Source organism: Pteropus alecto, unplaced genomic scaffold, assembly GCF_000325575.1.
Source record: "Pteropus alecto unplaced genomic scaffold, ASM32557v1 scaffold155, whole genome shotgun sequence".
In the NCBI taxonomy this organism is placed as follows: domain Eukaryota; kingdom Metazoa; phylum Chordata; class Mammalia; order Chiroptera; family Pteropodidae; genus Pteropus; species Pteropus alecto.
This window is the reverse complement of record NW_006438113.1, coordinates 606795-620686: the sequence shown is the minus strand read 5'-3', so window position 1 is coordinate 620686 and position 13892 is coordinate 606795. Positions and strand designations below refer to the sequence as shown.

At 36.8% G+C, this 13892-nt stretch overlaps 1 protein-coding gene across 1 annotated transcript in view; it reads left to right on the top strand.

The window, feature by feature from the left end:
• Positions 1 to 6: 6 nt before the first annotated feature.
• Positions 7 to 13892, top strand: part of BMPR1A (bone morphogenetic protein receptor type 1A) — a 142176-nt gene continuing 128290 nt past the window's right edge. The window contains exon 1 of the mRNA XM_006915442.2: positions 7 to 136. The gene's annotated coding sequence lies outside the window, so the exon portion shown is untranslated. The remainder of the gene's footprint in view (positions 137 to 13892) is intronic.

The following is a 13892-nucleotide window of genomic DNA, read 5'->3' as shown; positions in this document are numbered from 1 at the left end:
GCGCGAGGGGCGACCGGGCCGGGGCCGCTGCACGCCGAGGGCGGAGGCCGAACCGCGCCCCCGTCGCGTCCCGGTGGCTCACCGCGCCCACCCTGCTTCGCGCCGAGGGCTGGAGGATGAGTTCCCCGGGGTCCGGGTGAGTTGGCTCGTCGGGAGAATGCGTATGCGTGCGGGGAGAGGCCGGCCGCGTCAGGGAGGCCGGCGCGGGCTTCGGGCGAAGTTTCAGGGGGAGCTATGCGCGTGCGGGAGGCCCGAGCGGGGAGCGGCCGGGCCTGGTCGTCTCGCGGGGTCCCTGCCGCCCCGGCTGTGTCAGCTCGCGGCCGACTGGGCCCCGCCGTCCCGCGCCCCCACCCCGGGCCCGAACCTGCCGCGGACGCTGGCCTCCTGGACGCCCAATGTCGAGCCCTGGAGGCCGCTCGGCTGCCTGGCCCCTCTTTTGTTCCTCACCCCCGGGTTTCAGGCTGAGTTTGGGGAGGCTGTGTGGGCGAAAGCCGCCTCCAAGGACGCTTCTTGAATCCTTAAATGGGAAAGGCGCTCACCTCCTTCGCCCAGGGGCTGCGAGGTTGATATTCGCGATTTGTCTCCATACGCTTCTGCAAAAAAAGAAAAAAACATGTCTGTTTCGTGGGGTAGTAGAGCCAGGAGGAGTTGCATGCCCTCTTCAAAACTTGTCCGCGGGAAGGTGCCAGGTTTCTCGGAGCTTCACCTGTTGTCCTGCGCTGCCATGTCTGTTGTGATTATGCATTTCGGTTTCTGAAAACTTTCTCCTGGATCGAATGTAACCCTCCCCTTTTCCCCCTCTTTCCAGACTCCTAGTAGAAAGGTTTGGCAGCGAAAAAAAAAATAGCTTGCGTCAGGGAAGAAAAATTCTGTGCTATGTATTAGGGTCTGGCATTTTGTGACTTGTACTCTTCCATGCTCTCGGATGTTTTAATATGGTCAATGTTGCAGGTTTTCTCTTTTAAACGGTTAGCAAATTAATTGTTCTGAGTACATAGTACGAACTTGGCACATTCACTTGTGTTACGTCATTTAATCCTTATGATAACTCTGGTTGTTGTATTCCTCATTTTTTAGACGAGGAAACCGAGACGAAAAGAAGTTAAATAGCTTGTTTAAGTGAGCTAGGATTTTCTTTACTACTATTCAGGAATTCTTAAAGTGAGGCATAGGATGAGTTAAAAATAACAACAACAACAACAACAAAAACACCTCTTTCTGCAAACACTTATGTTTAGGAGCACTTTTCAGTTACTCATTCTTGAAATGATCGCTATTTTGTTGCTTGAGTTGAACACAACTTTATTGTATTTAGTTGTAAGAGGAGTTCAATTCCGAATTAAAGTAGATTGTAATTTAATGCATACCACTGTTTTCAGTTGTTGAAATAAAAGTTCGTGAACCAGATTTAAATATTTAAACGTAAAACTAAAATACAGGACAGTTCTGAGCTAGAAATAGGTTGAGTTTCCAAAAGGCTGATTGAAACTTAGAATGTACTTTTAATAGAACGGGTATTCTACTCCTGTTTTTGTTGTTGTTGTTGTTTTTAATCCCCTGCTCATTATCTGTGGAGTTCATTTCAGACTTTTTCTACTTTCTTCACTTCTCCAAACATTTTACTAAAAAGATTGAGACATCCAGTGAGAGTTCCTTCCAAAATTTACTGGATTCCTTTTATCATGTGCTTCTTTACTTCTTAGTGGAAGAATATTTTTTGTTCTTCTAGTTAATCCCTCGTTTCATTTTTCTCTTAATGGAATATGAATTGCTCTCTTTTTTGTCTTGGAGTTTTTAAAAGTATGAATGTGCTTAGGATTCCCTCAGTTTACAATTAAGAAGTACAAATTGGCAGTTACAAAATAGTCATGGGGATTAAAGTACAGCATAGAGAATACAGTCAATAATATTGTAATAACTGTATGCTGTCAGGTGGGTAGTAGAATTATGGGGAGGAATCACTTTGTAAGTTATATAACTGTCTAACCACTGTGCTGTGCACCTGAAACTAATAAAATATTGAATGTCAACTTTAATGGAAAAAAAGATTCCCTCAATTTACAAAAATCTCTTGAATCTACTGCTCCCTCAAGTTGTCTTGTTGCTGCTTTTCCTTTTCAAATCACATGAATGTTAAAAAAAGTTTTGTCTTTATAAAAGTAATACATGTCATGAAAGAAAATAGAAGAGCAAAATTGAAGTAAAATTAAAGTTCAGTCCTTTATAATACCATCTCTAGAGATTGTCAAAGTCTACTTTTCCTGCCTTTATTTCCTGGCCATCTATTCACTTTTTAACCCCTTGTTATCTGGGTTTCACCTTCACAATAGTCCTCTATAACTTAATCAAAAACATTTATGCCCCTTTTCTGAGTCAATTTGAGCTTTCTGTAGTATTTTGAAATGTCTTTCCTTGGCTTTTGTACACCCATCCATTTCATTCAATAAATATTGTATTCTAATACACCATGCAAGGCAATAGGCTGCAACAATAGATATGGCCCTTGTCCTTCTGGAGCTTAAAGTCTAGCGGGGGGAACATATATTAAAGAATGAATTCTGTTGTGTGATTATGATTATAATTAAAGTACAGAGTATTACAAAAGCTTGAAATGGGGACCTGATCTGGTGCTGGGAGAATCTGAGAAGGCCTTCTTAAAAATGTTACTTTGGAACCTGGGACAATTCTGAAGGATGAGTAGGAATTAACTAGATGAATTAACTGTGACATTGTACTGACTTTCTCTTTGCCCTTTTTCTGCTTTCTGTTTTTTCCTTTGTGCTTAATATATGTTCTCCAACTTTCACCTTTCAGATTACTTTCCCGTGTCTCTAGTCCCTTGACGTTATTGTTTAGACCATGTTCCCCAACATTTTTGGCACCAGGGACCGGTGCTCCTATGAGAATCTAATGCCTGATGATCTGAGGTGGAGCTGAGGCCGTGGAGCTAGAGCTGGGGAGCGGCTGCAAATACAGATGAAACTGCCGGCTAGTCTGCTGCTCACCTCCTGCTGTGTGTCCTGGTTCCTGACAGGCCACAGACTGGTACCAGTCCTCGGCCTGGGGGTTGGGGACCCCTGATTTAGACCCTTCTGTCTGAATAATTCTCGAATCTCTATTTATTTCTCTTCTGCACTTGAATCAATGTTTTTCCATCTGCTTTATGCATATCTCTTACTGGTTCTGTATTAAACTGAACTCTTCCTTACCAAACTTGTTTCCCTGGTGTTCCTTATTTCTATTGATGTTATACCAAACCCAGCTCTTTCCCCATTCCATCACATCTTGTCTATAGCCAACATCTGTCTATTGGTTCTATTTTCATGGTATTTTCACTCTTTTCCTGCTAACTCTGGTACGATTCTTAGTACTTGTTGGTGTCTAGGTTATGATAGATTCATAAAATGAGTTGGACAGTTTTCCTTTTTCTCTTTTCAGGAGCAATTTAGACTGAGATTATCTTTTACTTGAGAGTTTGGCAGGCCTTACCTATGAGACAATTCAGGCTTTGATTGTTTTTTTTCCTGAAGAGGATTTTAGTACCATTCCAATTTATTTAATAGCTGTTCTGTGTAGATTTTCTATTTCTTTTGTGAATTTTAGTGTTTAATCCAGAAATTTATATACTGAGTTTTCAAATCTAGTATTTGATTTTCATAGTTCTTTTTCTTTAAATTTTTTGATTTGATATATATTTGTATACCATATATATTGTCTATATAGTTCTATATTTGATAACTTTCCCTTTTTAATTAGTTTTGAACCGAATCAGGTTCTCATCCCACCTAGATTGATGTTATGATATTTTTGCCTTCACTTCCACCTTTATCCAGGTTATCTTATGCATTTCTGCCTAAATTACTCTTAAAGCTCAGTTCTTGTCACTTCTCTACTCCGAAGTCCTTTTCATGGGATTTGCCTTAGACATTATTTTTATTTCCTGCTATTCTTATTTCCCGCTATTTTTACTTCCTGCAAATGTTCCTTTTCCACTGTCCCTGCTGTAGCTACACTCTTCCCTTTATGGGGACTGCCCACATGGCCCATTGCCATATGTCCAAGTCATACCCATTCTATTTCAAATTCTACCTCTTTCTGTGATAAAAGTTTGTTAAATCCTTTTCTGTTAAAACAGGTCAGTAGATATCTAAATTATGTGATTCTTGAAATAGAAGTTTAGTGATCTTATTTAAAGATACATTATCACTAGAGATATTAAAATTGATTAAAATGGCTATCACTAGTTAGTGGTACTTCAGTGGAGATGGATAGGTCTATCATAAGTTGGTTAATTTTCTTCATAGTCCTTCATAATGCTAATATATATGAATAATGTTAATGTTACTGAGTAATGCATATATTACTCAAAAAATCTGGGTGGCTCCCTAGTATAGTGGTTAGCATGTCTGCTTTACATGCAGAAGGTCATTGGTTCATGCTCCAGGTGGAGCCACAGACTATACCCTGGGTGCGCCAGGCCCCTGAGTGCACCGGGGGCGCAAGGTCCAGGGTGGGGGCGGAGAGTGCATGCGGGCGAGACGCCCCGCCTTCAGAGATCCAGTTCGTAAAGACGGCCGCATCCATAGGTCAGGGGTGGAAGTCGGGGGGCGGGGGCGGAGGGGATTAAAGAGGGGAAAAATTTGCAATATTGTAATAATTTTGTATGCTGATGATAATTACACTTACTGTGGGGATTATTTTGTAATGTGTATACTATATTTCTATGATGTACACTCAAAACTAATAGGATGTTATATGTCAATATCATTTAAAAAACGTAATAAGGTAAAAAAAATGTGCAACTTAAAGGCTATGTAAAATCGAATGACGACGAGAAAACAAATTCCATCTTTCTGAAGTTTTCCGTTTTCTTTTGAATGCAGTTCCTTCTGAAGGAAGGTATATTTTTAAACATAAAGTTTTTTATGTAGTATTTTCTTATTGCACTTAATCATTTGTCTTTTTTTTTGAAAAATCAACTTTATTGAAGTATAATTTATATATAGTGGTATGCACACATGTTCAGTGTGCAGTTCCGTGAGTCATTTAGTCTTATGTTTTTATACAGATATTCTGCTACTAGACTGTAGACTGGGTCTGTAACTGACTTTGTTGCATATTAAAATGAATAAATGGAGAAGGGCCCCTGTCTAGCCTAGCAGTGGCTGGACATCAGTTACAGTAGCACTGACTTTTGGATCTTGGAAGCAGGGAACCATGGAAAGTAAATTGAGTTTCCTCTTAGGCTAAATTTTGGACTAGAAAGTTTTTCCTTTCCTTCTTCCCTCTTCCACCTTTTATTAGTATTTATGCTTTTAAAATGCCTCCTTAATTACTTCAATGTCTGTATTGATCAAGTCAGTTCAATTTATAAGATTAAATATTGAGTTGCATTGAATTACATCAATTATAAGATGCACCATAATTTTATAGACCACTTATAAAGAAAATATGCTTCTAGTTATTTTTAAGAAGTTTTTGATTGTAGATGCACCCTAATTTCAGAGATTCTAAAATATGAATAATACATGCACCATTAGAGGTGATGAAAAGGGGTTCTTCCCCTTATCAAAACTATTATTCTTTTAGTGTATATGTTTAGAAGAAGAATTTAAACCACACTTGTAGGAGTGACTTATAGCTTTACTGTTATGAAAAGTTATTTTTTAAAAGAGGATGCTTGTCTTTAATAAGTAAAATATTTCTCGCAGGCAGTATAGAGAAGTATTTATTTTTGAATGGGGGTCTCCCACAACTAGATGTGCCATCTGATTTCAAGGCACTTTGACTCCCAGCTTTCAGTATTTTTCCCCCTCAATTTCTTTTGCTCATTTTTTTGACTCACAGCTTCTCTAAGAGCTGGTAATTTTCACAAAATGGCACAGATTATATAAGGGGGGAATTATGGGAGAGTTGTGATAGCCAATTTTGTAGATTATTTTAAAGACAATATCCAGTATTTATATATCACCATTAACAATCATATAAAAAAGGTAAATATAAAAATAATTGTAAAATGTTTGGATACTTTACTGAATCATAGTTATAATGTGTGTCATTTTTTTTTTTGTAGTCAATATTTTAAAGGCTTTCAAAATGGAAACACAGTGATGTATTTGGGGATCCCCAGTAGTATTTTTAAAGAGAGCACTAGTTAGAGTAGGGGCTTAGAGAAAACATGATCAGTGAGTGGAACTCATGATGGGTGCACTGGGTCCCTAAACCAAGTTCATATGGGCAGTTAAATATAGAACTAATGAATAGACATTGAATAGATAAGGAAGTTATTCTTGAGTATCTTTTATTAAAAACAGGTGAATCTGAACTACTCTGATACAGTTCTTGTTACTCTTAAAATTTTATGTTTCTGACGAATCTCGTTTTCTTATGGTATACATTTGTTATACCACTAATAACATCAGAAGCAGTGGAGCTTGGCTGTTGCTCTGGCTGTATATAATTGCTGTTGATTTAAGGAAGTGGCTAGGGATATGTCAGGTGTAGGGATAAAATAATCAGATTTGTAGTTTAAAGAGATTAATTACATAGTGGAGAGGCAATTTGAAGAAAGGAAGACTGAGGACACTGAAACTTGTGGGGAGTCCGTTTCATCCTGGCCCATACTAGGATGGTGGCACGTAATCAAGGCCTAGAATGGACAGGACTTGATAATTAGTTATGAGCGAGAGAAGTAATGGGATTGGCAAGAATGACTCCTACGTTTCTGGCTTGGAACTTGGGTAGATGTGTATTGTTGATTGAAATGAAAAATGTGGAGGGAGAGCTGATCAGTGGAGGAATATAGTTTGTTTTTGATCATATGGAGTTTGAGGTGCATATGCAGCAGACAAATAGAAATTTCCACTTGACAATTACATATACGGGTCTGGAGTTTGACAGAGGTTTAGGCTGGGGATAGACATTTGGGAGTGATTACAGTATAGGTTATATAGTCCAACAGTGGAAATCGGGTGGCTCTCTCAAGTGACTTTTGCTTGCAGGTGACAAACTCAACTCAAAGTAAACAAAAGGGGAAAAGATTCCCCTGCTCTCTGTTTTTGGAAAGCCTGGAAATAGGCATGGCTGGATCTAAGCTTACAGATGATGTAATCAGAGGTCTGTCTTCTCTGTTCTCCACTTTTTGGGCCTCATTTTCAGTAGGTACTTTCATCTGGCAGAGGAGGACCACGGGCAACTCCAGACTTGTATGGGCCTTACACAAGAGGGGGAAAAGGCACCTCTTTCCCAGGTATATGTATTCTGTCTCATGGAGAGAGTCTTATTGGATCTGCATGGAGTGTGGGGTACTATCATTGGCCAGGCCTGGCTTACATGCCCACTGGACCAGTCAGGGAGCCTGTTAAACTCTGGAACTGATAGCCTTCATGGAACCATGTGAGATGGGAAAGTGGTTGTTTCCCCAAAAGAAATGTTGGCTTTGGGCAGAAAACCACATAAATCTACTGTCTTTGGTTCTTAGCCTTTTTTAAGGTCATTTTTTGAGTGCCTGAAGAAAATTACACAAATAACAACAATTTTGTGTATAATTTCATGGTTATATTATAGACCTCATAACAGGAATTCCCCGTATATAGCAGAGAGCCTAGGATAGCCCTGAGAAACACCAATTTAAGACCTAGGTAGAAAAGATAGACATTAAATACTTTTACAAATTATTATCTAATCGTATCTGTAAGATGTGTAAAAGAGAAGTACAGGGAGCTTATAAGAGTCTGTAATAAGGAAACCAGGGTGCAAGTGCTTTGGAAGGCTTTCCTGAGAAGGTGGTCTATAGAATGAGACCTTAGACCAGAAAGGAAGAGGGAGAATGCTTCTGGAAGTATTCAGTAGTTTTTAAAGCAAACCTTTTTTGCTTTTTTAAAATTAGAAAAGCAATGCATCTATTGTAGATAATTCAGGAAATATGAAAAGTATGAAGTTAGCCGTGCAGTCTTGGATATTACTCTAAACCTATCTTTCATTTCCATATCTTAAAATGTGAAAGAGACTTGGTGAACTTTAAGATCATTTTCTGCTTTAAAAAAAAAAAAAAAAAGGAAAGAAAATTCCATGACTTTAATGCGGAGTAGGTAGGTGCCGAAATTACAGGTTCATATAATGCTTTTAGTTATGATGACATCACTGAATTTCTGACTTTTGGCTGAAAGTCACTCTTTTTGCCTTTTCAGTCATTGTAAGTAATGAAAGGAATGGCTTATAACCAATGTTTTTTCATGCACTGCTTTCTTATCTCTTTTTGTGAGCCCTGATTTTTTTTTTCTTTAGCCTTCAGGTGGATTATCTGAAATGTTATAGGCTCTCAATTTTGAAGTTACCTAGAGGAAACTTGCATGTTTGTGATACCGTTTTATATATATCGTAATTTGTAAGTAGTTTTCTTATTAGCAATTAAATTTCTTTGTAATATATTTCAGGATAATAAGATCTCGAGTGTCTTAAATTTGTATTTAATTAAAAATATTTTAGATTTCTGGCTAAAAGGAACTCTTGATCGGAAGTGTTAAAGGCTGTTAACTTTTGGTGAAGTTCTTAGAACTTATATCATTTTGACACAATTCATCTTAAAATGGTCATGAAATAAAAATACTTCAACAGTAACTACCCAGAAGTATCTTAAATATACATATATACACCAAATCAACAAAATATGGTCACTTGATGACAGATTATTTTTTATATTTTCAATTCAGTAATCTTTCATGCAATAAAAATGTTGGAAAAAAACTGCATGTTGAATTTATATGTCTATCTGAATAAAGAAAAAGAAGTTAAGCTTCCTGAAATAGTGCTTTAATAATCATCCTTACTCGTTAAATGTTTTTTTCTGGTTTTTTACTTGCTTACAATATAAAATTCTAATGATCTCAGACTGGCCTTCTGCTCAGGCTCAGTCTGCCTTTTCTGCCTCATTCATTTCCTCCTGCTCTTACATTAGTTTACATCACCTAAATATCCAATTCTAGGTTTGGATTCAGAATTCTTAGACCTATTATGTCCACTATAGTAGCCAATATCACATATAACCATTGAATATTTGAAATGTGGCTAATCTGAATTATCCACTAGATTAGGAAGTAAGGAAAAAAAAAAAGTAAAATATCTCTGCTTTAAAAATATTGACTACATATTGAAATGATACTGTTTTGAATATGTTGAATTAAATAAATTTATTAAAATTAATGTCACCTAATTCTTTTTGCTTTTTTAATATGGCTTTTAAAAAAATTTTAAATTATGCATTATGTTGGACAGTGCTGCTTTCTTTCCTTCCCCCTATCAAAATGCTTCAAAATCCTGTCTCTCCTAGGAAGTCTTCCACAGTCGTTCAGGCCTAGAATTTAGCTCTTCTGTATCTTTAATTTGGGTAGTATTTTGGTGTTTCTTGTACCATCTATTAATAATTAGGTTTCTTTACTACAGGCCTTCTCAGGTTTTGAAACTCCAAATAGCTTACCTGTGTATTACCATAAAACTCTACATTGTTTCTTCTGTTAACAGAAGTTACACATATTTGTGATTGAAACTTTAAACAATACAGTTGTGAAGTAGAAAGTGAAAGTCTTCTGTAACCCTACCCAACCCCCCACAGATTATAAATGTTAAAAGTATAGAGATAAGTATAATCTTTCTTTTCCATTGTCTTCATTTCTTTCTCTCTTCCCTTTCCAAAAATTGAGCCATACTATACATCCTTTTCTTTAATCTTGTTTTCATTGAAATGTAGGACTTTTTATGTCAGTAAATGTCACTTTCCTCATTCTTCTTAGCAGTATTCCATTTTGTGAATATACCTTAATTTTATTTACTCATCCTCTTTGATGAATATTTAGATTGTTTACATTTTTTTTTGCATTACAAACAATGCTGTGGTGTTTGTATATATCCCGTGAAACTATTTTTATTTTATAGGATGAATTCTTAGAAATGCGTTTATTGTAAGAGAAGCCCTGCAGAGTTTGATATAGTGCCAAACTGCTCTGAAAAAACTTTGTAACAGTTCACATTCCAACCAAGTGTTTGAGTATGTTCTCCCCCCACTCACCAACACATTATAACATCACTCTATTTTAATCTTTGCCAGTCTGCTGCTAGCTGAAAAAACAGTATTATAGTTTTAATCTGTGTTTCCTTGATAATGAGTAAGGTTGAGCAGGAGGGTTTTTTTTTTTTTAATTTTTAATTTTAATTTTAATTTTTAGGTGAGGCAACTCTTGGTTGCCCTCACAGATTGCAAGGACCTTGTCAGCTTACAATCCTTTATTTTTTATTTTTTACACTTACAACACTTGGTCTTCTTAGATAGTCTTCCATTGAGCAGGATTTTATATGTTTGTTGGCTCTTTGCATTTCTCTGTCCTTTGTTCATTTTCTATTTTTTACTTCTATTTTTTATTATTCATTAGTAAGAACTCTTCGAGGTATGGATATTAACTCTTTTTTGGCATGTTATGTTTCTTAACTTGGTCATTTAAAAATTTTTTTTATTGAGATGTAAAAATTCCTTTGCCATTTTAAGAGTGTTGAAAACAGAAAAATTAACAATCCAATTAAAAAATGGGCAGAAGATCTGAATAGATACTTCTCCAAAGAGGAAATACAGATAGCTAACAGACATAAGAAAAGATGCTCAAGGTTGCTAATCATCAGAGAAATGCAAATTAAAACCACAATGAGATATCACCTCACACCTGTCAGAATGGCTATCATCAGTAAATTAAAAAACAGCAAGTGTTTGCAATGATAGTACTTTTTAATTAAGAAAAAGTAAATGTTAAATATGTTGAAAGACTAGACGGAAAATAGAAAACAGCAGTTATAAAGCATAATATACAAAATTGAAACATCTTTGGTTCCTTTCTATGCCTTTTCCAAAACATCATGTCTTGCATCTAAAGAGCCTGGACATATATATACTGAAATATTACTCATTAAAAAAAATGAAATCCTACAATTTACAATAACATGGATGGACCTAGAGGTTATTATGCTGAGTGAAAAAAGTCAGACAGAGAAAGATAAATACCATGTGATTTCACTTATATGTGGAATCTAAGGAACAAAAAGAACAAACTAATCAAAAACAGACTCACAAATATAGTGGACAATTTGGTGACGGACAGAGCGGGGAGGCAGATTGTGAGGTTGGGAGAATGGGATGAAGTGTTAAAGTATAAATTAGTTGTCGATAGTTGGTCATGGGGATGGGGAGCACAGCATAGAGAATGCAGTTAGCATTCATATGATGGCTAAGTGGAGGGCCAGAGGAGGGAGGGAGCAATTGGAGGAATAATTTAATAAATTTATTTAAATTTGTTTCAAGTATACAGTACATTATGTATACTTGAAACAATGTACTGTATACTTGAAACAAATTTAAATTTATTAAAAACAAAAAATAAAAACTTTAAATTGTTGCACTCTCAATTTATTGTACAAGCTCCTTGGTAGCTGAATTTTGCCCTAAAATATTTTTTTTTTTTGCCAACAGTTTTGCCAACTAATTCAGTGCTTTATGCAGAGTAACTGTTCAGATATCTGTATGTGTAGATGGCACAGGGGTCCAGAATAAACCACTGTAGCATAAAAATTATTTTGAGCTGAAGGCATTTGAAATAGGCTTTTCCCCCCTGAGCTCCCTTATCTGCCTAAAAGCAGAGCCTCTCAGAGGAGTTCAGTTGTCATAAATTCGCTTCCCAGAGTTTTGAAACCAGTTAAGATTCACTCATCACTTAAGAGAAGAGTGGACCGGTGGGTACCACACCTAAACTGACATTGTCGCAGAACGATCATATCTTCCATCTATTCATCCAAGGACCTATTTATATTACCTCAAAGTTGTTCGTTTTCCTGTAAGTGCCCTTCTTCCCCTCTCTTTCCTCTGTTAATGCTATAGAAGCCCCAAATTCTGACTGCCTTCTTGAGTCACATTTTTTTTTCTGTAAACTTTGGTAAATGAATAAAAATCTGTCTGTTTCTCTTGCTAATTTGTCTTTTGCCAGCCTAATTTGCAGGCCCAGATTTGGAACCCAAGAGCTTAGAGAAGTTTTCCCTCTTTGACAATGGCCAGATTGTTTCTGGCTGTTAGGGCAGGGGGTCATAAGCAAATGAAGTTTATATCTTTCTAAAAACAAGATTAAGTATTTTAAATATAAAGGGCATAAATCAAATTTATTTAATCTACATTTTAAAAAATGTTTTGTCCAAAATTAAAATGTGTTAGATGAATTAGAATATACTATTAGAGAGGTACCCCCTACTCCCTGAATATAGTCCTACAATAATAAAGCTATTGATTGGTATAATTACTCTAATTGTATTGACTAAGCTTTTATTCACCCCAGAGTTATTCACAGTTTTGTATTCTTTCTTGCCATCTTATCAATTTGCATAGAAAAAGGTTTGTGACTGGTTCCACTGGTCACATCATTGAGAAGAAACAAGAAAAAAAGTTCATTCAGTTAAGATTAAGTAAAATCTTTATACAAAGAGGGCACTAATTTTTTTAAAAGAAGAAATCTTGATATGATTACAGTGACTTTTCCTTTATCTGGATTCCATATAACTTAAAAGGTTCATTAAACCTTGAGATATTTATATGTTTATTTATTTATTTATATATTGTATTTGGTAGCTTACTGGTTTCTGTTTGCTAGGTTTGTGACCTTGCACCAAAGTAATTAATCTTTCTGAGCTTTATTTCCTCATATGTAAAATGAGGATAATATAGTCCTCTCTCAAAGCGTTACTATGAAGACTAACGAATGGGTGCACTTGAGCACTGAACACTGTTCTTGCCACATAGTAATGCTTAATAAATCTTAATGAAGGTGAATATTTGTGTGAGAGAAATTTGAATGGTTGTATATATAGGGTCCTTGAAAATTAAATTTAATCCTGATACCTTCTGATTCAGTATGTGTTATTTCTGTTCATATTAATATTTGAATTTGCAAAGTGCTTTTTTTATACTGGCAAATTGACATAGGTTTAGTTGCTTTTCCTTTTTTGTACGTCAAGAATCTGAGGCTAATGAAGGTTCATTGTTCCACAAAGGTCAAGTAAGTAAAACAAAGTAAGTAGAATCAGACTTTTCCTAGTTATCTCAGAATGGGGACTAAGACCTCAGAATTAGTGTAAAGTGAAGTCAAGACTCCACGTTCTAGAGAAAGCCCAAACAGTGGCCTGAATCCTCTCCAGGGCTTATTAAGATGTGACAGAACCCCAATAGATGATGGAGGAGAGGGGAATTGTGCACACTGTCATTGCAGTGACTAGTCTGCCTAGGCAGGGAGCTGGTGGTTTTTGCTCCCTTCTTCTTCCGTTGGGGTGGCCTTCTCTTAGATGCTTAGTGTGGAGAAGTTGAAGAGAACCAGTTCTGAAGGTTAGAATACTAGCAAAAAATGCAGTGGAACATTTCATTACCTAGATGACAGTCATTATACAGCTGATTGGTTTACCTGTGCTTATTCTAGGAAGGGATAAAGAAAATTGGAGAGAAATCTCAAGATGGACAGGGAGTGGCCATGGAACAGCCTGTATTTATTTTGAATTTCTGTTCAAGTGGGTGATGCAGAAGGTAACCAGGTTTCAGCCATCTTGACAGGGCTGGCTCTCCTGGAGAAGGGAGCAAAAGTAGCAGAGGTTGAGCTGAAGCAGATCTTTAGGGAAATGTGCAGTAAGTTAGAGCCCCAAAACCCCTTAGTCACCAAAGAGCTTCAGCTTGTCTCCAGAAGAAAAGCCATAATTTGGCTGCCTGTGATACAGCTAGTATAGTCTGTTTTAGGGAAGTGACAATAACCACAAAGTACTACAAAAGGGCTCAGATGTTGAGACAGTTTATTCTGTTCTTCATGTCCCCACCCCCTCCCCAC